Genomic DNA, 25,078 nt, shown 5'->3' with positions numbered 1-25,078 from the left:
CGTAGATGTAACCTGAAACCCATATTGGCTTTTAAGGGGAGCTTCATAAATCTTTTTGTCTCTCCTTCCTCTCTCGTCGACATTCCTCACGGATCCCACGGCACGTTGTTTCAAAATGAAAACGTTTGCCACTCTCTGCTGTTGACAGAGTGTTCAAACTTTAGAGGAGTGCTAAACAAACGTAGCGCATAAATATTGATTCTGTGTGAAACTGAATCTGTATTCATTAGGGATCACAGATGTTATGAGTCCTTTCAAATGGAGAAAATATTAAACTATTTATTTTGAAAGCAAAGAGTTTTTTTAGTAGTGATGAAAGTGACTCGAATTAAAGGGTAATTACACCAAAACTACCATATGTTGCGGCTCTGCAGAGGTAGATTTTAATGGCTTTTTCTGACCCGGAATTTTCTTTAAGTAAACATGACTTATAAATATTGAGTTTTATTAAATTACTTAACAGATCTTAGTATATTGTACTATTATGGAGGCATCATTGTTTCATCTTTGAGTTGAACAGACCTAAAACACATACATCTTTAGCCCGGACCAGACGCCCTGATCATCCCTGCAGCACTTCGCCAGCTTCTAATTGGCTAATACACTCAACTTGTCTGGGCACAATCAGGGCCATGTTTTCTTCACAACTTTCTGTCTTTATCGCTCTACAGGCGCCTTCTCCTCAGTGGATAAGTCGGCTGGACTAGCCGAGTTATCTGCTCAGACAATGTGCCTCCTGTCTCTCCTGAACTAAAACAGTACAGTCTTGGCCACGCCGCCAAAGTTGCTCCATAGACTAAAGACACAGTAATTATTTCTATGCAGTACGGTAACATAATATTTCCATGGTTTAAGCCCCTTCGGCAACGTCCCCATTTCACACGAAGCATCTTTGCGTCGAGTTAAAGTGAAAAAGAGGAACAGCAGTATGACAGCAGGAGCAGGGAATACAAGAGGTGATGACTGGTGGGGGCCTGAAGGTGCATCCAGGGTACCTTTGTAGATGAATATATCAGTAGGGGAAGGGAGAAAATCGATACCGTGATGATAAGTACACCACAGCATTATAATACACCCCAACATCTGGGTGCTATTCCCATCTGAGCAAGACTCACAGCAGCAGGATTTTCCAGACCGGGGGGGACCCGGTTTGAATTTGCGGCTGCATCACAGGCCGCCACTGCCAGAGCCCTGGGCTCAGAGCCGCAGAGTTCACGACACGCTTCCCTCCCTGGAAAGAATGAGCGATCCCTGCCTACAATAAAAAGTGGTTTGATGCGTGTTTGTATGTGTGTGTGTGTGTGTGTGTGTGTGTGTGTGTGTGTGTGTGTACATGAAAGTGTCAGTGGGCAGGATTGGCGGCGGCTGCAGAGAAAGGGAATGGCGTAAAAGGAGAGCAGAGTATAGAAGAGTGGAGGTGTTACAAACCGGGGACGTGCACAAAGGGCCCTCTGTGCAGGGGTGGCCGGTGGGTCGCACACACACACACACACACACACACACACACACACACACACACACACACACACACACACACACACACACACACACACACACACACACACACACACACACACACACACATGCACACACGCCGTCCTCAACCTGCCCGCCACTACCTTCCCCAGGGGAACCTTCCATTCTGAAGCTGCCCAGCGTGAGCGGGGTGAGCTCATATAAATAACACGACAAATAAGGAAAAAGTGAGCGTAGAAAAAAAGTGTGTGGAGGAAAGACATGAGACGGAGAGCGGGGAAAGCAGCAGCAGCAGCCTGTTGAATAGGGATTTCTTCTCTCTGGCGACAATGTCTCATTGTTTTGCAGGGGAGGGGTGAGTGGGGGAGAAAAAAAACCACTGGAATTGTGGAATGTATGAGTCTCATTCATTACCCCCATTTTCTCCAGTTTTAAACATCCCCTGTAATAACAGTTGTGCTCACATACATAAATACAACAGTGATTTCCTTTGGCAAGCGGAGCACTTATGACATCTACCCCCAACAGGGAGGAAGAGACACTGAGACTGTGTATGTCTGTGCGAGAGAGACGTGTGTGTTTACAGACTCTGGCATGCATTTTGTGGGTCTGTGGAGCTCCGACGATTTATAAAGAAAGCGTACTCTTTACCTCCTGCAAAGCACAGACCATCTGACGAGCTGGTTGGCACTCCGTGCTTACTTAGCTGCTTCTCGCCAAATCTGCTACCCCACAGTGCTGCCTAACGCTAATAAAAACCTGAAGCACTAAATAAACATTTTCAGGAGAAAATAGCGATGGGTGGAAAAAAAAAAGAAGAAGGAAGAATCCAGTTGAAAGAATGTATTTGTCACCAGTTGCTCGTTGTTGTGTGTCAAAATCCCTATAGCTGTGTTTTTTAAGTAGCATTGTTGTTCAGTGAGGAGCCCCCCTCCAAAAACCACACCAAAGCGAGCCTCAAAATCCAAACATTATGGCCAGAGTCACGCACCAAAGAGGACCAGCGTCCAGAAAGCGGTGTTGGCCGACTAAACAAACAAACAAAACACAGGATGAACCGCAGGAGAGTGGGAGGCGGGCGTCAAGTCAAAATGTCTTCCGACTCTGCCTGTCATGACAGGCCGAGCCGAGCCGAGCCGAGCCGAGCCAAAGCCTTTTTTACTTTGCAAGACAATTTTCCATATGGAGCTCCGCTAACCCGTAAAGATTAACTATCTGATTCTCTCATGAGAATCCGGACAGAATGCTTTGTGATGGGAAACACACATGAGAGGTGAGATTAATGGAGCATTATCCAACTGCAACAATCCAAATAGTGCTCCATTTACGGGGCTCCTCCTCCTCCTCCTCCTCCTCCTCCCCAACCTCATTTCCCCCTCTTCCGATACTGTAGGCCTCTATTCAAGAGAGGCGGACATAAATATTTACAGTAATTTGATGCATGCATGTAAGGACAAGACTTACATCCGCAAAACTTAAAAACAACCGTCATTAGAGGATAATGTACTGAGTTACAAGCAGTAATCGCTCTGGAGATGGAAAATTCCCCCCCCCCCATACCTCTTTCACTTGAAACTTAAACATGTGAATCAAATAAATGAATTCATGTTGTCCACATCCCCCCATGTGCTTTGAGATGTATTTAAAGTGAATGTCTTATTTGTTTAGGAGTCTAAATAGACCTGATTCCTGGCTTTATGGGAGTCTCACGCGGTTGTTCTGGTTTAATCAGTTATTTCTTCTGGTTGAATACACCGTAGACTTGCCGGGTATGTCTCTCTCCAGGGCTAAGAGGCAAATTGCTTCATTGAACTCTTAAATTAACGTCGACCTCTGACCTTCTACCAAGATGTTGCCTCGCGGTGCTCGGGTTCAGATTGTTCAAAGTGAGACCTTTCTGGAGCCTCGGCTTGCACAAAAAAGGCTGACATGTTATGAAACAGAGAGGTGACAGATGAAATAACTAGCCTCTGACGTTGTCATGATATGTAGAGCCAAAAAGTGGCAGTGAGCTCTGCCTTGGCTATGAATCAATGCTACATCGCAGGGGTCCCTGTTGCTGCAGCTCGGACCTGCAGAGGTTGACATGAGCGGAGGAGACAGAGGGTATGTAGTTTGCCTCTTGGGGAATGTTTCTCGGAGCTCCTGAATAAGACAAAACACAATCAGCTGTGGTGGCTAAGCAGATGGCTGCATGGCTGATGATTGCATTTGTGCCTACACATTGATTTCCTGTTGCCAGCGCGGACAGGAAGTGATCTGGTGATGCAGCCCAAGGACAGAGATCAGGGCCTCTAACTGATTCTGACATTTCTGGGACAAGGATGGTTCTGGCAATATCGACTTAAGATTCTGTTTTTATTACAACTTGAGTGTTGCAGTGCGGCTATAATAACTCCACTGTGGCACCGCTACAACACAAGCCAGACGGGGCAGGGAACAAGAGATCAGAGGATTGGAGAGGTTAAAAGCAATCCACTTAAGTCAGTTCATCTAAACCACTCTGATGTGGATGAAACTGAAAGTGAGCTCAGCTGAATTGTTGGTGATAATGCCTCATCGCCCAGAAAACGGTGCATGCACAACGACTTTAAGTATGGTAGGTCAAAGTTGAACCAGGAGAATTCTATAGGGTTGCACAATGAAATGCAGTTGTAGCCCCCTCCATTGCTGTACACTCAGAAAATGACGTATATGACGTATATAGAGAAGTCAAATATTTCAACTCTGAACAGACTAAAACAAAACTAAAATCCAATAAAATGAAAAGTAGTAATATAGAGTATAAAATATAGCACTGGAGGAAGAAAGAAAAAGATAAAACACAGTTCTGTACATATATACAGGACTGTCTCAGAAAATTAGAATATTGTGATAATCCCCATACGTGTGATTTAGTTTACTGAACCAAGCTGAGTGTTTTTCAAGGCTCAGGAAACCCTTGCAGGTGTTTCGAGTTAATTAGACGATTCAAGTGATTAGTTGAATACCCTACTAGTATACTTTTTCATGATATTCTAATATTTAGAGATAGGATATTTGAGTTTTCTTAAGCTGTAAGCCATAATCAGCAATATTAAAAGAATAAAAGGCTTGCAATATTTCAGTTGATTTGTAATGAATCCAGAATGCATGACATTTTTGTTTTTTTAATTGCATTACACAAAATAAAGAACTTTATCACAATATTCTAATTTTCTGAGACAGTCCTGTATATATATATAGATGCAAATATATAGATGTAAACAATAAAGACTTGAGGTGGTAGTGGGAATGAGTTTATTCTAATCCTCGATCTCTTGAATTTGCCAGATTCTGTTGCACTCAAAACAAAAAAAACACTTGTTCCTACTGAACACGTAAACAATGGGGCACTGTAGCTTTTAAAAATGAGTAAATAGTGTATTTGTCAGGGACCTATTTCACATGTAAATATGGGATTGTTTTAAAATAAACTACAGTCCACACAATAAGCAACATTATGGCTCATCAATGTCTTTTAACAATAACAAAATATGGAATATCACCAGACTTATCCTTAGGATTATATAATGTACAGAAACCCGCCAACTATGCCTCTAAAGCACAGAGAACTATCTGTAAGCTGATAAATCAACCTGTCTCTCTACAGACGCGTATGTCATAAGTCATTCCAATCAGCCTAACTGGGCTGCTCAAAGGAGAAGCTCCTAATCTGCTGAAGCTCAGCCTCTCTCTCTCTCTCACACACACCTGGACCAGCTCCAGGGCCCGTGCTTTAAAGAGCTGTCAGTCAAAAGCTTAAGCTCCTGTGTGCAGGCTTGGGGCACCACTTAACCCGCCCGCCAACGACTGCACCTGACTGAGCTTGTGCTGGGACGCCACCTCACCTCGGGGGGGATACAACACCGCGCCGGCTCACCCTGCGTGTGCCAGCCACTGTGTCAGAGAGAGAGAGAGAGAGACGAGACAACTGCGCTTGCTTCTTGTCACTTCTTGACGATTTGTGAGAGTAAGAGTTGGATGTTAAGAGTGGGAATAGAGTAACGCCTCGCACATTATCTGAGTGCACTCCTGTTGCCCTCGCAGATCTTGGCAGTCCACGTCGAAGCGAGATACCGAAGGAAAACAAAACTCGGGCCTTACAGTGCTGGACCCGGGGCCCCTCTCACACAGTCTGCACGCTGTGTGCTGCCAGAGCAAACATGGTGGCTGTTATTGTAGAGGACAATTACAGTTAAAAAGTATACTCCTCAGCCAGCGCCGGCCTGTTTTAAAACCCCACTGTGAATGGAAGAACAAACACGGGGAGGAGCGCACCAAGTACACACCAAGTACACACCAAGTGAACACACACACACACACACACACACACACACACACACACACACACACACACACACACACACACACACACACACACACACACACACACACACACACACACACACACACACACACACACACACACACACACACACACACACACACACGTGTATCCGTGCATTTAGCTTCAGCCAACCGTGAACTCCCAGGCATCCACTTTCGCCCAGCCTGGCTGTTCGTCTAGCGACCCCGCAATCCGGCGTCCAAATGGTACAATTATCTGCAATTTATGCTCGGACCAACCGGATCACTTCCCCCGCTAAATGAAATTCCTCATTAAGAGGAGCAACAAAAGGGGGGAGGGGATAAGGATAGTAATACCTTCTCTGGTATGGGGCAAGAGGAGGCACAGTGCATGTCCAGAGCCACCACATTCCCAGAAGTACAGCCATGTAGACGAGTCAAGGAGCCGGTGGTGGAGGGATTCTTTTTCTTTTTTAAGTCCTTAAAAAGAAGAGTATGTAAGTGGATCTTTGAGGAGAGGGCAGAAAGGCTCATTAGGAGAACTTTTAACTTGCTCTCCCTCCCTCAGCCATTACACTCACGCTAATGTTTCACCAAGAGATGTGAACGACTTTCTCCGAATGAGTGATGAGAAATTAAAAAGGTGTGGAAATCCAATGCTATGCTGCATTTTCCATTAGCTTCTTAGATAGCCATTAATCATGTTAATGAGCCTGGAGAAGTCAGTGGCAAAACAACAAGCGATCACTGAGACATTGTTTTGCCAACGCTGTTGCGGGTTATGAAGAGCTCTGGCTCAACAATAACAAGTCAATCTGCTCGACTCAATCTGTTTCGTGTTGACAGTGCAAAGCGGAGGCGATTGTTTCGAAAGACTACAAGTGAACGCTGTTGGATTCATTCTTAACGTGAATGTCTTGCTAAAGTGTTATTTATGACTAGTAAAAATGTTCCAACTTCAAAGTAATTTTTACAAGGTTGCCCAAGCCTCCCGGATATAAAAACTAAATTCAAAGATTGCCTTGACTTACCTTTCATCTCGCTGACTCTGTGCTCGTTGGGACACGAAGGCTTTCAACTTTTTAAGAACATCTCTGGATGTATGAAAATGTACACAGACATGCATAGAGACGCACACCTAACAGGGAAAATTCCATCCTTGGACTCTTTGGAAGCGCCGTAAGTAATCAATCGTGTTGCAATTCACTTTTCAGGTGTTCCCACTTTCCTTCACCCTGCCTCATCTACACTACCCCTGCGGCTGCTGGTTGTTATTTCCATCATTTCAGAGGATGACAAATCCAGTATGTATCTGACTGGCGACTGTGGCTAAGTGGAGAGCAGGGCCGCCCTTTAATCGGAAGGTCGGAGGTTTCGATCCCCGGCTCCGCTAGTCACATGTCGAGGTGTCCTTGAGCAAGACACTTAACCCCAAAATTGCTCCGGTGTATGGATAGAATCTGAATTGTAAGTCACTTTGGATAAAAGCATCCGCGAAATGACTGTAATGTAATGACTGGGTTTAATTCCTGTGTAAGCAAAAAGAGGAGTTGCAATAGCAATAGCATAGCTAGCGCTTTCCCAGTTTAGACAAAGTGACTTTAAAAAACATGCATTGCATTCTGGTCTATTTAGGTTTCTGTGGGTGGAAACCTTAATACCTCTGTTTTTTCTCCAATGATCCACCAACTCCTGAGAAATGTTCATCAACTAGTTGCTAACTTTATATATTTGCTATCAGTAGGTAATTTTTTACTTTTCCCCAGAAAACAGCTGCCTGCTACGGCTTGAAACGAGACTGAACCAGACAATAAAGTTGTGGGCCGGAAAGCCAAAAGACATCTTTCAAATTTCACGCCGTCTTTGAATCAATTGTTATTAAAAAATATTGACTGTAGCTGATTTAAACCCGCCAACAGTTGTAGCGGCTGAATAATTTAACTGTATGTTTTACAGTTTTATTAACAGTGTTGTAGTTTTAGGATTTAATTTTCATTTGTAACATAACACCACTGTGAACAAACATCACATCTCACTTGTCATTTGACGTGAAACAAAGAAGAAGATCTTTTCCTTAACAAAAGAATACAAATGCACATATTCATATCTACGCCATCAACAGCCCCGCTATGCAAACAGACCTGTAAGAGCACAATCGTGCACACATACACGTGGCTCCCAAGGTGACCTGCGTATGACAGATTAAGAGTATAAATGGCTGTGTGTAGCTCTAATGACTGATCTGTCATCAGTTTTCATTAAGCGCCGCGGGTTTACCAAGGTGAGACCGTTCTGTCTGCACAGTCTGGACGCAGACGCCGAGCCGCGGACGAGAACAGAGAGAGTTAGCGGGCAGAGCGGCCTGAACTTCCAGTAAAACCCTGGAGCAGCAGAGAAACTGGTGTTGCGTGTTTGGCATGTGCATACAGAGCCGGTGACTCGGGTCGCTGGCCCTGTGTCCTTAAAGGCAAATTCCAGCAAAGTCATCTCTTGGAAGAAAAGTAACACGCTTCGTGAACTCCGGAGTAGTCCACAAGCTGTGTTGCGTGGGCTATATCTTGTCCAATCAGCAGAAGTTAATCACAGATAAGAACCGAGGCTGTGCAAAGCAAACTATGACAACATAACGAGAAACTGAAAAAAATGAAGAAACACATTTATAGTCCTAAATGAGCCCCTTTTCTTTTTGAAGTTGAAATTAGAAGCTGCCAGTTGGACATCAGCAGGGATGGTGCAGAGCCAGAGCCGAGGTCCTGGACAGGAACCAGAGCCTCCAGCGTGTCACCGCAGACAGAACACACAGCAACATGTGGACGGAGGTCTTTCTCTAAAGCCCAGGAACACTGCTGACAGTGTTTAGACAACTGCTTAAGTCTCTGTTTCCCGCTATAACTCACCCCAACCGCCTCTGTGCTCCTCCATCCTGCACCTCCAGGAACACGGAAGAGAAGATGCTGAGATGAGCGTCGGAGGCAGAAGAAGAAGCAGTAAACACAGAAAACAGATGCAGACACAGATTGTATTCCATCACTAGATGGTGCTGGAATCTCCAATGACTTGGTAAATAAGTGTCAGGAAGTGTAATTTGTAAATACCATTAAAGCCGACTGAGAGGAAAAGTTTCCTATCACTTGTTGTGCTTTTGAAAGAGAAATTCCTGCAATAAATCAAGGACGTCTACAGGTCATCTGATGTGACCAGAGGTGGCGATGTGTTTTTTTTCCACACAGCAGTGCAAGATAACGTTAGTTTCGTTGAGATTAACGGAGATTCGAGGAGAGCCATTTCCTCTTTAATTAAACATTAATGTCGCGGGCAAATATTCAACATAAATGATTGATCTGGTTTATCGAAGTTAAACAAACAGCAAAGATAGCTATCTGGAACAGAGACTATCCTAAAATGCCCTCTCATAACTGCACTTATAAATAGCCTTTGAAACAAATCCCTAAAAGAGCTAAAGAAGAAAAAAAAAAAAAAAAGGCAGGAAAAACAACCAGAGACTTAACATGCCCCTAGTTCCAAGAATAGGCTGTACCACAAGGTCCAGCATTGGATTTTGTGATAAGCCAGCCATATGAGCTGCATTCTCTATCTGCTCTGACCCGGCTGCATGTGAGCCGCAATAACAAAAGGCGCTCAGCAGTGGGCCCCTGGGTCCGTTTACTCAGTGGTGTAATGTTTGTGCTCTCATGGCCCTCACAGCAGCCGAGAGCAGCCCTTATCAGGGGCCCCGGCCTGGCTCGCCAGAGCCCTCTGGATGGCTGCGGCTACACCGCACTGTGTACTCTACCACTGCAAACAACCCTCGCACAAAGGAGAGAAGAAAAAAAGCAGGCAAAGAGCTGAGGCGGTAAGGAGAAGGATGAAAAACAGAGGGATCTGATGCCTGGGGTCTTGGTTGCTTTCCATAAAGGGGCCTCCATCCCTGCTCTTCTGGAGGGAGTGAGGAGAGGAGGGTGGAGGGTGGAGGGTCGGAGTGCATTCCTCTCTCCTCATGCCCTGGAGGGGTGTCGGCTTTGGCTGCAGAAAGGGGAACGAAGGCAGACCTAAGCCCCTGCAGACACGCAGGCCTCGGCTGGCTAATTCCCTGTTGGCCTAACAGTGAGCAAGACAGAAGGTTCCTCTGGGTCCATCACTTTCCTCCCAGACCGAAGCTCTGACTGACCGGTCCGTCCCTCCCATTATACATTCATGTACTATACTATAAGCCAATCTCGATTGTGAGAATAAAAGCCTTGTTGTAAGAAAAGCAAGCAAACAACATGGGGAAAGTGTTTACGGAAACCATTTCCCGCTGCGAACTGAGCTGAACTCATTGCAGTTGTTTGGTGAGTCACCGTGCCAGTCCAGCCAGGGGAGAACAGGACTGTTCCATATTTTCCATCTTCATTGCTGCTTTTTGGGCTTTTCTCCTCGACTGGCACGCACGCAGGCAGAAGGCTGGCATGGCCATTGTAATTTCCAGCTCTGTCCTTTCTCAAAACGCCTCAGAAAATTAGTACATAATGTCACTTAATTTAATTTGGAAATATCACATGTAGAAATGCCTTCAAAACCACAGCAGAAAGAAAGAAAAAAAAGAAGATTATCCCTGTAGACACGGTAAGAAATCAATCATTCTGAAGTGATGATGATGCCGTTATGAGAAAAGTCTTCTCCACACCCCAGGTCAGTCGGCAGAAACAATGTTGGAATTGTACTTTTCGGCAAACCACGTGTACATTGACTATGCGCGGTGGCTGGGCGTTCTTTTTCTCCTTCACTACTCTCTCAATGCACAGCTGCTTCTGGCTGTTAATTAAGTTATTGCCGTACATACTTCATTGTACTTCATCGTAAAGACACAACAAAAAATTTTCATATGTAAAGACACGTTTTATTATTAAACAAAAAAAAAATGAAATGTACAATGCCAACATTTTTTTCAGGCGACTGGGTTCCACATCCGAAATGAAATCAAACTTTTCCTCTGTAGAATTAATTTCAGCTATGCGATGCCAGTGATTGATGTGGAAATCTTTCCAAAACCCACCAAAAAACCTGTTCCAGCTTAGTAGAAACCACCCCGTGATCCTGTGACACAAAGAGGCCTTCCTTCCATCGAGCAGCCAACCCACCAACCCACCAACCCGCCAACCCACAGCGCTCTCTGGTTTTCCCAAAAAACCAGCAGGGAAATAGGATGCAGCCCTGCAGACTGTTCTAAAACTGCACCCATAAAAAGGACAGACGGAGGGATGGAGCGCTCTTTGGTCCCCGAAAGTAGAGGAATGTTAAGCATATCCCTAAGAAGATTAGGGGTCTCCTTGGTGTAGCACACAGCTTTCCCTCGATGTGCCAAAAGGACCCGTGTAGATCAAAGCCACCTCGGACTTCCTCGTCATTAGCCATGGCTTATCCCCAAATGCTTTCACCCTCTGATACTGACCCCCCTCATTATCCCAGCACACCCATCACTTCTGCTGGCTTTGGAAACAGAGTGCGGAGCTCCGGCACAGGATGTGATCGCCCCTCTTAAAGGACCCCCTTCCTCTCTCATTGAAAAAGTTACACTCACTCAGTCAAATTCAGATGTAAACAACACAGGCGCAGATGTGCGTCATTATTTGAGGGAACTATTATACGGTTGCCTTGGCGAGTTGTGTGCACACACTGTATGAGCAATATCTATTTGTTTTTCTAGGAATCAATAAGGAATACGTACAGCATTGAAGTGACTAATACCAAAGACACTGACTTTGGAAAAGATGTTATGTGTTTAGGCAGACAGAACAATAAATCCTAAAAAAAAAATGGGAAACTAGAGAAAAATGGTTTTCCTATTTCTCTTTCTCTGTTTATAATACTAAATAGGAACTTGTTAGCATTCCTCCATTGGTCATTTTGTCGTCTGGAAGTCTGGAGGGTTACAGGCATATTTATACACTTAAAGACATTTACAGTATATATTGTTTGTGAAATAAAAATACTTGCTTCAGAGGCTGTGCGGGTAAGAAGGGATTTGAATTAGTATTCAGAGCAGCCACAGGAAAGAAAGAAGAAAAATACTATTCACTAGCTGCCACGTTGTCATCCGTAATAAAACGAAGCAGTGACAGATTGCACTGCACTCGGTTCAATCGCCAACATCCGTCTTACCGGCCCCCTATCACTAAAGTCAATACAGCTCGATTAGGCGCGAAGGAAGCAGGTTAGGAGTGCCTTTTGTTCCAGCATTTATGAACTCATTCCTGCGTACTGTAGATTATCCAGCTATAGCACGGGAACAAGCCTGTCAAACAGAGATGGATTTTCTCCTCAAGAGTGTAAAAGCATAAAGCGGGGAGCAATCCAAGCGTTCATTCTGTTTGCTAAGGGTGCGTGAGGCCCGCCGTGGCGGAGCTCACTCCGGGTTGCTTGTAAGGCCACCTCAGCGGCAGAGAGCTTGCACACCTGTTCTCTGTTTGGTCAACAGTGCAAACGCAGCCCGGTCACACGGCACAATGTGCTATCGCTGCCGATCTGGAGCGCAATCCAGCGCTTATCTCTTATTGGCTCTGATTGCAGCCATTCAGGTCAATTAGGAGCTCTCCCTCCTGTTCGGTGAGTTCCTGCCCTCCAGCAGCGTGGCCCCCGCTGCACGGCTGCTGCAGTTCCTGGACCGGGGCCGGGTCAGCCGGGGCACCGAGGGGAATTAAGACTTAAGCAAACATCACGGGACGTCAGTTCCCACATATGGATGTGTTTGTAGAAAGGAAAAAGAAAAAGGTGGAGCAGCCGCTGTAGTGACAGTGCACACCTTGTCACAGCAATTAAGGAAAACTGTTTTCACCAAAATAGAGTTCCTGCTGAGTGGTTTGCACTTTTTCACGGATGGTTGGTTTCAATTCAAAAATAGTTCTGGATCTAGTTTGGACTGAACTTGCAACCTTTTCAGTCACAAAATTGTCCAGCGAGCGATCCTGTCTCGACAACATTACACCGTCTGTGAAATCTGTGTTGGGCCCACACAGCAGCAGTCACACAATGATTCAATTAAGCTCTCCCCTTGCCCTGGTGAGGATCAGTCCTGCTCAACCAGGTGGTGCCAGTGAGGTTGAGAGAAGGCAGGGAGCTGGACTCGACAAGTGCTGCGAGGTGCCAACGTTTGCCACCACCAAAGCCCTCCAAGTGTGGATGAAGGAAGCAGAATCTGGCACTGACCCTCCGTTCACTCCGCTGCCCACTTCTTAGGAACCAGAACGAGGGGAGGGGCAGGACAGAGTACTTTGAACACACCTCAATATATACACACACACACACACACACACACACACACACACACACACACACACACACACACACACACACACACACACACACACACACACATGCCACCGTTGTGGTGACGTTTCGCAGCCCAGCCATTAACACAGTGGGAGTCCTGGAAATGTTGACACAAGCCTGGCAACATGCGTTTACTGTTCATGCACATATCCCAGCTGAAATTCCCAAATTAGACTTAGGAAAATAGAAAATAGAGAGCTGAGACTGTGCCAGTGTGTGACGGCAGCCTCGTGCCGGCTCACTGTGTGTGTGTCGGCCGGTGACAATGTGTGAATCAGACCAATATCGGAAAATAGCCAAGTGGGCATGCTTCATGGAATCAGGTTAATGATGATTTTCTGTCAAATAGCTTCGTTTAAACTTTGACACTCGCCGTACCCTGCGGACGGCCAGTACACTAGTACTGAATCAAACACAAAGATTTCCTGATAAATACCATGAAATCAATGAGATAAAATGGAAAAAAGAACTGATGTGTGTTTGGGGCGACCGTGGATCAGTGGTAACGCATCCTTCAATCAGAAGATCGGCGGTTCGATTCCCCGGTTCTGCTAGACCATGTTGCCGTTTCCTTGGGCAAGATGCTGAAACCCTGGTTGCTCCCGTAGCTGTGCCTATACGGTGTCTGAATGGGCAGGTGGCACCTTGCATGGTAGCCCCTCCCACCAGTGTATGACTGTTTGCGAATGGGTGAATGACATGTAGTGTTAAGCGCTTCGAGTGGTCATAGGACTAGAGAAGCGCTATTGCAAGTACCAGTGTTCATTTACCATTTCAGATAAAGTGTCAGTGGAAGATCTCAGCCACAGAATACAACAGTGGAAGTAGCACAGCGCCTGCACACAGGATGGAGACGCAGCAGAGCATGCATCACAGAGGTGTTGAGGAAGAGGAAGAAGATTCATCTCACTTCTCGACTCTCTCCTCGTGCCTGGCAGAGCTGTGCAGCATCACTCCCTGACATCTGAGAGTGCGAACGCCGAGACCTGGAAAAAACAAGACGCTAGCCAGAGACAGAGAGGATACTGGATATGAAGAGGGGATTTAGAGCGGAGACAGAACTCTGTCCAAACCCCGACAATGACTGTGTGCGGAGAGGTCCGAGTGTTTGGGAGGACGTGCTCAGCAGAACAAACGTCTCGGGGTGTTCTCAACTTACGACGTTTAAACAGTGCTTTTACTTGGCATGATTCACCCCGATATGAGGCTATTAGACTGTAAAAATGACAACTGGTACTAACACTGTGTACATATTATTAACCAATAATAATGGGTTGACCTTAGCAGCACACCTGACAGTAATAAAGCACTAATTAAGGGCCCCAGAGGACCTGGGAGTGTGCCAATTAACAGGTCATTAAATAGAGACATTTATGACTTTGTTGGGCCTATATATGACATTCTGATTCATCATGGTTGCAAATGTCAGCTCACCACAGAGGAAAGAAAAGCCATTATCACTATGGGGGAACAAATATTGTGTTAGAGAGAGACTGTCTTTCAGCGCAGCAGTTGACAGGATCTCAAAATGGAACTAAGCAGAGCTTTCACACAAACGTATGTTAAAAACACAGAGTGGTTAGACGTACATACAGTGTGCTGTGCTACTGATGCCTGTTAGAGTGATCTAGATGACATTTCCAAGTAAATAAGGTGGATTAAAAAAATAGTCAGAGACATTTCTTATACGACTATCCCTTTCTTCCTATTTTAGGGTATTTTCAGTCGTCAGATTGTTTGAGATTTTAACAAAAAACACTGAAACACTAAGTGTTTTGATTGACAGGGTTATATATCCGTGTCAACTGCAGCCACGATTCTGAACCTTTCACTGAAACACTCAAATGACAGGGAGGAAAAGTCTGCATTAATGAGATACATATGACTAACAGAGTGCTGTGATGTGTAGAGTCATAGATCTACTCCTCTACTCATGGAAATTATTTTTGGATTGCCTTGAGAGGCAGCCAAACCAACCCGCAGTCACTGTAAATCAAACACGCAGGGCACGGGACATATGCAAGTCTTTATGGGACCCTATAGTGTGCCTCATTCTTTGCTTCACTCACCCTGTCTTGTCATCCTCAGGGCTGTGTAAGCTCTGTGGTTTTTGGCATGCCGATGCAGAGATCCCAGTAGTTCCTGTTGTGGGGAAAGCGACTATTACAACCCCACACTGCTGCAGTTCACAGAACAATTATCCTAATTATCATTTCACCAAACAGAGACATGGTATCCAGTGATTGGGCTGCCGTGGGTTTTGAATGTCAGCTCTATATGCCTGATACGTTTCCATTTCAAGTCTGTCTTTAATTTAGTCTCTTTTGTGTATTCAGTCATGGGAAGTGATGACACGGACGTTCACAGAAAGCGTACTGTGTGTCAATGGATGTGGCCACTGTGAGAAATGTATGAACTAAACCACTTTCTTAACTGATTTCCAAAAAAGCTTCATGGAAAAACATAATACCAAAACATAGAGTTCCTTTTTTTCCCCTTCCCTTTACGAACATGGCAGTCCACAGGCACCGGAGCCAGTTCACTCAAAGAGAAATATAACGAGAAGAGAGCAGGAAGAGATGAGGCGTCCGCTAGTCTCTGAAGCAGAGGAAGGACAGGGAAAACGTGAAGTCAATAGCAGTTTAGAATCGTCCGAGACAATGATCGCGTCCATCCTCTGTCCTCCATCTCGCTCCTCCTTTCTCTCAGCCACAGTGGCTGTCGGAAGCGACCACGACTCAAACCGATATTTGCAGCGGTGAGCATCAGACACCGGCATGTCTGCCGTCGAGCAGTCAGTATGTCGCCAGGGGTGAAATGTCACATCTGAGCACGGGGATGGGAAACCGCTGCAGCCAAATGAAGGGGGGGGGGGGTAAAGGAAAGACCAATGCAGGGTGGTTATGTATTATTTGGCACAATGAATGAAGTGGTGGTCGGAGACAAAAAAAAAAGTGGATGAGATTGTAAGTAGAGGTTTAGACGCTGTGTATGTTCATATTTCCTATGATTTGTGGGCTGCATTCTGAGCCAAATCACATTTAATTCTTTTGAGGGATCGGCCTTCCTGTTTAGATATAAACTCCAAAAAGACCTCAGACTCACTTCTCATGGGATTCCTACAAAACACGTGATGCAGTCAAAGGGGTACGAGCTTTGTGAGGAGTCAGAATAAGCTCAGCGGAGTGGAAACGTTAATGAAAAATCTGTACAAATGATATCGGAATCATAAACATGAATTCTCTGATCTTTTGTCTGCTTTTAAGATTCTTTTTTTGTTCCAAACTCTGTTCTGGGTGTTGAGTTTGAGGTGCCGATAAACCAGCTCGCTATTGATTGACTTCTGAGTTTGGTACCGGCCAAAACAAAAGTAGCATGGTGCAATGTCACAACTGTGACTACAGAACAGTTCTTATGACATCACACCCGACAAGGAGCTGACCGTGGTAATTGCTGGATTCCACAGTCAAAGGAATTTAATTAAAGCCAATGTTACAAATGTTGCAACATAGAAAGTGAATTGGGTGCGTATACATAACGCTGGGTAAATGAAGTGCATATTTGAGTACAAGTTTAAAATGCCAGTCACATATTAACTTTTGAAAATGAAATCAATCGTCCTCACTTTAATTAACATGTCATGAGACACATTTTCATTACAGTAGGTCGACCGTACACAACAGTTCAGGAACAAGATATTCAAAATAAATCTACGCACCAGACTAATCCTCACTGAGTGCATGTTGGACGCTGTAAAACCTACATCAGCATGTGCCTACTGCAGCGTGAGACTTCATTTGCTTGACAGTTTGCATGAATTTAGGACCTGAAGCCTCCAGTGAACCGCTCACGAATGCTTTTTCTGTGTCGTATTCAGACGGAGCTACATGGGAACTTGTAGAAGACGATAGCTGCACAGATTCCCTGATCTGCAGCAGTGAGACTCACCAGTATCACACACACAGCAGCTAAGAGCCAAGAAAAGCTACAGTCACCTTATGAAGACAGTCAATTAGCATCTCACCGAATTCAAAATAGGTTGAACATAGAATCATTTCTTTGGAATCTGTAATAATGACAGCACCTTATCATGAGCATATCATTTACATTCCTGTGAGCTTAATGCGACGCCTTAGCCAAAGCCTTTTGGTTAGAACATTAATACATATCTAACGTCATGCTCGCTATACCCGCTCCCATTCCAAACTCTTCCGCTCACTCACACTACGTTTAACAGCGCGCTCTCGCATACTTGTGGCAGCTGTAAGTCCCAGTGACGCCACATTCCCTTCATTAAGATATATTTCACTGGCAAACAGTCCTGGGTGCAGCCTGTTTCAATAAGACCCCAACAGACTCATTTATCACCATTAAGGAAGTGCAAGGAGGCCGGGACAGGTGCTGAAACCTGCTTGCAGAACTTTCCCTGTATTTTGACACGGAACACCATCACTATCAGTATTTTTGCACAGTGGCTGAAGTATTTACGGCGCTGAGAGGAGCTAATAATGAAGTGAACAGCAGCACCACGGAGCAGGATTTTCTTTTTACAGACCTTTACAGTGTACCAAATTACCAGTGGAAAATATTTTTAATATCAGCTTAAAGTGGCCCTACATAACTCTATTTTAATCATACTGCCGAGTCCCACAAATCTAATACTCTAAACATTGTGAATTATGTGTAAACATTGGTTGACTACGGTCTTTACTTGATTTGGAGTTGTTACTCGATCTCTGCCCTCAAATCTTTCAAAAAAAACGACTGGCAACCCGGTCTCCATTTAACCACTTAATTTAACTACATAATGGCTCCTCAAAGCCTTAATCACCGCAGCTCGAGATACTTTTCTCAGTTGCTCCCCAAGAAAAACAAAACCTCTGATGGGACATTTGTTGCCAGGCGTCGCACTCAAATCCAACTGCAGAACAATCGGCTCTGGCTCCCTTTCAAGGAGGAGCAGCCCTGAAACATCTAATGTGAAGAGCTCATGTCACGACTTGTGTCCTGTCTTCATTCTCATTATTCAAGCTTGGAAAAGCAATTTCGCTGTTTGTTCTGTTTTCTTTTGGTTGAGTAACCCCGTTGAAAAGTCTAAACTTGCTTTAATATACTTGGCAGACAGTGAGAGAGTGTGTGTGTGTGTGTGTGTGTGTGTGTGTGTATGTGTGTGTGCAGGGAGTATGCAGCAGTTACCTCAGGGTTACCCCCTGGGCTGAATTTGAGGAATCCGACCCCGTTTTCTCGGTAGACCGGCTGCACCCAGTGCCCTCCTTCGTGGCAAAGCTCACCTGGCCCAGGTGTGCTTTCCGCCCCAGGGGGCCATCAGTGAACGTGACGCTGCGGGCCGGCTGGGGTCGTCCAGCCAGCCTGTCCTGCTTTATGGCTCATCTACTGGGCCTCTCTCCTCCTCCTCCTGTCCAAGCAGCCATGTAATGAAGCCCTAATGAGCCTGTCACTCCAACTGTCACTTATTCTCACCTGTGAGACGCCGCAATGGAAGGGGAAAGACCGGGGTAAGGAGGCGAGGCGGGGCGGAAGTGTCAGGCAATGACAGAAAGAGAAATTCATCAGAGGGGTTAAAGATGACATTTGAAATATTACAGAATATAAACGGTTTACTTGCAACTTTTTCAAAGATGGAAAAAAAAGAGTTCAGTTATATAAATAAATAAAGTTGAGATAAAAACATTACATATACACATACGTGGTTGAGGAAGTAGGCCTATGTACAAATGCCACAATTCATACATTTGTACTCCATTACCAGTTAAAGTCCCAGTTACTTATTAAAGGTACTATATGTATGTACAGTATATATAGTATACAGTACATATATATATAATATAATCAGTTGAATGTACTTATAACATTAAAAGTAAAAGTACTCACTCTGCTGAACATTGTTAATATGTATAATGTTATTGGTACGTTAATACAGATTTAAGGTAAAAAGCAGCATTTCATTGTTTTCGTCGAGTTGCTGCTACGTGGAACTCCTTTATATAGAGGTTAGGTAAACTCTTCTCAACCCGGGGGGTCAGGACCTCTCCAAACTGTCACAACATAAATCGGAGAGGTCATGAGAAGGAAAAACAGCCCCGGACACAAAAGTGAACTCATTCGTGGAAATATTCTCTAACTTCTGCTTTTTATGTGAAATACTGGAGCGTTTTACTTCTTTCAGCCTGAAACAGTTCTTTAAATAAAACCATCTGAGAAGTTTAGAGGGGGGGGATCACTCTCTGGTGGAACGACTTACAACTCACATCTGAAATGTGTCAAGGACCAAGCATCGCTTCTTCTGTAAAGGGTTACAAGCCAAAAAGGTTCTGGAACCACTGGTTTATTCATTAACAAGTACCTCGGAATCTAACTGTACCTGTCAAATACATGTTGTGGAGTGAAGAGTGCAATATTTCCCCCTGAACTGTAGTGGAAGTACACAGTAGCATGAAATATAAATAATCAAAGTAAAGGAAAAGTACCTCAACATTGAGTCCTGAAAATGTGCCCAGTTACATTCCACCAAAGCAAATAAAGACACAGGACGTTTGGTTTCTTGTGTGAGCTACTGTTCTACCACTGCGTGGAGCCAGTGGGCCGTTTCCCCCTGTAGCACTGAGAGAAAATGTTACAGAGAAGGGGAGGGAAGAACTGAGGAGGAGGAAGAGGAGGAGGAGGGGGAACAGTGCACGGCCGTCTGGCAAAGCCAGAGGCTGCCTGATCAGAAGCATGTGCTGACCCCCAGTTCCCCAAGCTGGGACAGTCAGACCTCCGCAGATACACACACACACAGACAACATTTGCATAACAGTGGCAATGGTGTGAGTTTTTTTTTTATTTGACCTCTAAAATGTTACACAGCCAAGCAACAATTTAGTATATTAAAAAAATGAAATACAGCTAAATAAGGGACAGTTCAGACCTCCACTTTTTTCTTTTAGGCTTTGAGAGGGGATCACGTCCTCCTGTTTGTAAGGTTAGTTAATGATAATAAACACACTCCTGAGAATCAAGAGAGGAGTTAAGAAGAGCGAAGGGGTGTGTGTGTGTGTTTGTGTGTGTGTGTGTCTCCCATGTCAGAGCACCACCGGCCCATGACGCGAGGAACTGAAGCGAGCCAGGAGAAAGCAAACAGGAGTAGAGAGCAGGAGGCACGAAAGATCCAGAAAGTACAGCAGAGTTTGAACCTATAGGGAGAAAGTATACAGCGCACAGGCCTACAAATCAAATAATAATATCTAAGAAAAAAAGAAAAGAAGAGCTGGGCAGCGAACGAGCTCAGACCCAAAATGACAACATGCAAAGACTCTTTTTGTTCTCCAACTGGATGGGCTGCCAGGGCTTTGAAGCTGACAACTGACGAATCCAGACCGAAGAAACATATTTGTGGGGTGGGGGGGGTGGGGGGGGGGGGGGGTCATAACCTTAAAAAAATAAATGTACGTTTCTTCTTTATTTAAACTTTGCGTGCATTGGGATCTTTCACCATGCTTTCGGTATGGCCTGGCTTTGGAAATATTAAATATTTATCCAATCCTTGGAACACATCGTTCGGTCTTTTCTCACTGGTGTGGGTTTCAAAAACACACATGCTGACTAGTTTACCTCTAACCAAACATGTCAGACATGGCGGTGGGGGGTGTGCGGCTGTAAGACTGCATCAATCCTCGTATGTCAGCGCTGCCTTAGGCACGACGGGGATTTCGAATGGCGCAAAGCATTGGGCATGGAGCGGCTTTCGTACGGGAGATGGTTGGTTGGTGACGTCTGGGGCTGCCGTGTCTGTCTGGTTCCCCCTCTTATCTTTTGTATATCTGGCTCTCAGAAGCCTCGGCCAGCACTCACGGAGACCATTACACACTTCGCCCATCACAACCTATTTATGCTAGCTTTGATTAATGGCCCGTTCGTTAGCAAATGAGACACACGTTGATTGAGAAGTGGAAAAAGGATGACTGGTTTTGATGTGAAAAGGAACTTAATCCAACCCCCACTCTCCCTCTTGTGACATTTCAGTCATGCACCGCATGAACAGGAGAGGAAGGCCAGAGAGTGCAGCCCGCATGCTACATCTGCAAACAAGCCCAGCCAGCTGTGTAGTGTATAGATCCTAAGACTCTTTAAACCCTCAAGTCTCTGTTCATTTGTCAAAACGTACATGGAAACAGATTAGACATGCATTTCTGAGAGCTGGTTTCCAAAGATGGGGGGGAGGATTTTTTCTTTTTTCTCCCAAAAACCTTATTTTTTTCGGTTGTTTTGAGCGCGCCGTGGTTTGAAATTTCTCTAAAAAAAAAAAAATGAAGTTAAATCCCTTTTCACTGCAATGACAAAAATGAAACGAAGCACACAAAAAAAGTACACAAACTATATTCATATCCAAGGGTCATTGTATTTCTTCATCTTGTCAGGCTTTAAAAGAAACCAGAAAGACATCTGCAATAGATGATTTTATTGGCATCGTGAAGCCAAGTGTGAAATCACAGCAGCCCGTGTCAACAGGAGCCTTTCCTCGATCCCTAACGTGAACCCAACGTTCCCACAACTTGTGTTGCCTCATGCCGGGCTCTGCTCACCTGTCTGTGCATGCATAGTGCTGAGAAAAGCACGAACAATGGGCTACTTTTATCTCGCTATGGGGTTGCTATAAATATTTCACCAATACGCCGCGTTACTATGGCTTTGAGCAAGTAGCTACGAGATGTACAGTAAAATTAATTGCCAGGTAGACCTGTTACTGTGGGGCATGCCGTGCTTCAACATGCCCGAGTGAGAGAGTAAAAAGCCTCCAGCACGCTGTTGCGTAAGACACGTCTCAGTTTCTGTCCCTGCTGCAGCGGCGTCAGAGCTGCAGTGGTTGTGTGTGTGTGTGTGTGTGTGTGTGTGTGTGTGTGTGTGTCTGTGTGTGTGTGTAATGCTGAGGCTTTACTGGTCAGTGCAGCTGCACATCCCCCTGCCCCCCCCCCTCTCATGGCTGCTTCGCATTATGGTATTCCCTCATTCCCCATTGTGAAATTTGTTATCTATCATGCCTCTGTTCCATTAAAGCTCACGGTGCAGCGCAGTGACGGATGGCGTTTCTCTTCTCGTTTATGGATCGAGACTGATGTATATTTGTGCTGCTCAGCCAGAGTGTGTCCTTCCCCCCCCCCCCCCCCCCGTTAGCACTCCCATACAGAGCCAGGCATCCATCCCTGTGTTTGCACAGTGAGCAAAAAGCCGATCAACATTAAAAAGAAGAAAAAAAAAAAAAAAAAGAGTCGTCAGCATGTAGCCCAGCCTTTATCAGCGGGGCTCGGCGGACTCATACAGCAGGTATGTCGTAGTGCACATTCATGATAACCGAACATGTGCACAAACCTACCGGCCTCTGTGGGCCTGATAACAAGTCGGCGCCACGGCAGATTTGATATCACATGACAGGGTGAGTGACTGTGAGAGACAGAACGAGTCTGTCAAACATATGAGCAAATAGATAAGTCTGCAGCTCGACCGCCATCATTCACTCTCTTTATCAATCCCCTCCCTCCCCCCCTCCAGCTCCTATAGCTGGGGCTGACCACAGCTCTATCCAGAGACTGCACTGCTCTGTTCCCAGTGTCACAGTGTCAGGGTGATGGAGAGGGGTTATCAACCCAAAAACACCTCCCTTTTCTTCCCCGTCCTCCAGAGGAAGAAGGCCTGGGAAAGGAGCGAGGCTGGGAGGGGTTGAGCTGCTGCCCTGGTTTGAATAAAGTGGAGCCGTTAGCCTGACGGAGGACGGGCTGCTTCTCTGAGAACGCGGCCGTCAGAAGTGTTAAGACGAAGACAGGGCTGAACGTTGATATCAGTCAAGTGAACACGGTGTGAGAGGCTCTTTTACAGTTATGTATTGTGATCCATCGGGTGGACAGTTACATGTCTCAGAACTTGCTGTGATAAATCTTGGGATTATGGTGTTTCAGGAGAAGATACTTTTATCACACAGATTCTGATGCAGCGCCCTCCCTGGAGCTTAAAAAGAAGACGAATAGCGAGCTTCGGAATGCTAGCGGCCTCCCAGAAACCAATCACTTTTTGTTTAAAATGACAGCACGTACTTGAGGGTTGAGAGTAAGACGGACAGAACAATGCGTCAGTGTTTCTAATTTCTGTTTAATTCAATTTTTTTGTCACATTGCTCAACACATAGGGGTCAGGCCTCTGGAAAAGCAAAAGTGTAGTCCAAGAACAACCACCTCTTCGTCTTCTCTCACTCACACACACACACACACACACACACACACACACACACACACATACACTAACACACACACACACACATATACACTAACACACACACACACCCAGAGGTCACCCAGCTGTGAAAAGAAGCCAAAATACACTTAAGTAATCTGCTTGATCTAGCAATTTATTGACTATGAAAATTTCAAAGGGGATGAAACTTGAGCCGCATGCGTCTCCTAAACCATGGCCAATGCAATTTCCACTGGCAGGCGGGGGGGAGGGGGGAGAAGGGGGGGGGGGGGGGGGGGGGGGGGGGATGTTGGGAATGGCCTGACTAGTGGATGGAGCTTTATTGGTTGCATTCGCCTCGGCATAAAACTAATTCACCCTCGATGACAACCCACGGCGAAGGGGCGAAAGGCGAGATGCATTCTTTTCACCCCCACCCTAAACTACCTACTTTATTAGCTAACCTCTCGGTGACAGAGCTATTCATTCTCTGCCCTGCAATACCCCCTTTTTTCCCCCCTCTCTGACACACACTACACACATGCACTCACCCTCACCCCCCCCCCACCACACACACACACACACACACACACACACACACACACACACACTTCCGACACTACGCCGACCATCCAACCCAAACATGTTATATTACCGGCTGGGAATTCATATCGCCTTCAGAATGAAAAAGCAACTACGCCTCGGTCTGGGGCGGCAGGGCTCCATCGCTCATGTGCACAGGCTGCCCTTCATGGATGCACAGTTGTCTCTACACACATTTATCAGGTTTTCCTGTATATTAATGAATGGACAGACAGGCGAATGAGCATGAAGCTAGCAGGATATTTGTCTTAAGTCATTCATTCATGCTGTCTGGATCAATAACTTGCCCATAACTCTTTGTGGAAGAATAAAAAAATAAAGAGATGGCATGGCTGTTCCACTTTCAGTAACACAACAAGTCCTACCATCTCCACCAGGGTCGCTCTGGAGGCCAGGAATGTGAGCCTCCTCCGTCCTCCCAGGGTTCCAATGAGCTCTACATTGTACAGAGGTTAGGTACCAGCAGGTCTCGCTGGGCTTTACTAGCAGTCCTGCCTCCAGCAGCTCCGCAGGCCTATCGAGTTACCCTGATGTTGGGTCAGCGAGGCCCTCCTGGTTCCACTTAGAGCCCCGTTTCATTATTTCAGATTTATCACTGCCATGTTTGCCAGTTGCTATGTTTCCCCTCCATACGTCCCCAAGTGTAATTCATAGCATCTAATAATGCACAAACCAAGACGTTTTAAGGACTGCAAGTTGGAGTCTTTCCCAGGCTGGAGGGATTAGGGGCTCTCTAGGGGCCGCTGCGTAAAGTGTTGCCCAAAAGGAGAGTGAAGCCAGTCCCAGCGGAGTGAACATAACTGGATATTTACCGAGTCCTTGCGTGGCCTAAGGGTCCGGCCCGACAGCCACCCCCCTCCCAGCATGGCATCATGCAAGGCAGGTCCCAGAGGATGGCACTATAGCAACGTAGCGTCATGGATGATTTCCAAATCTGTCATGCTGTTGTTTACCTTACTGAGGCAGAACATGGTTGCCGTATCACTATCTCATCTGCTGCTGATTTGCAAACACCGACCGATTGCTAAATGCGAAGAACAGAAACTCACAATGCTGCCAAGATGAATTTAAACTGCTCGGGACACAGATAAATATCAGTGACAGAGACAAAAACAAAGAAAACGAGCTATTTCACCACTCA

This window comes from Pholis gunnellus (assembly GCF_910591455.1).
Source record: "Pholis gunnellus genome assembly, chromosome: 11".
Classification (NCBI taxonomy): Eukaryota; Metazoa; Chordata; class Actinopteri; order Perciformes; family Pholidae; genus Pholis; species Pholis gunnellus.
The sequence above is the reverse complement of the archived record's forward strand: the minus strand, read 5'-3'. Positions refer to the sequence as shown.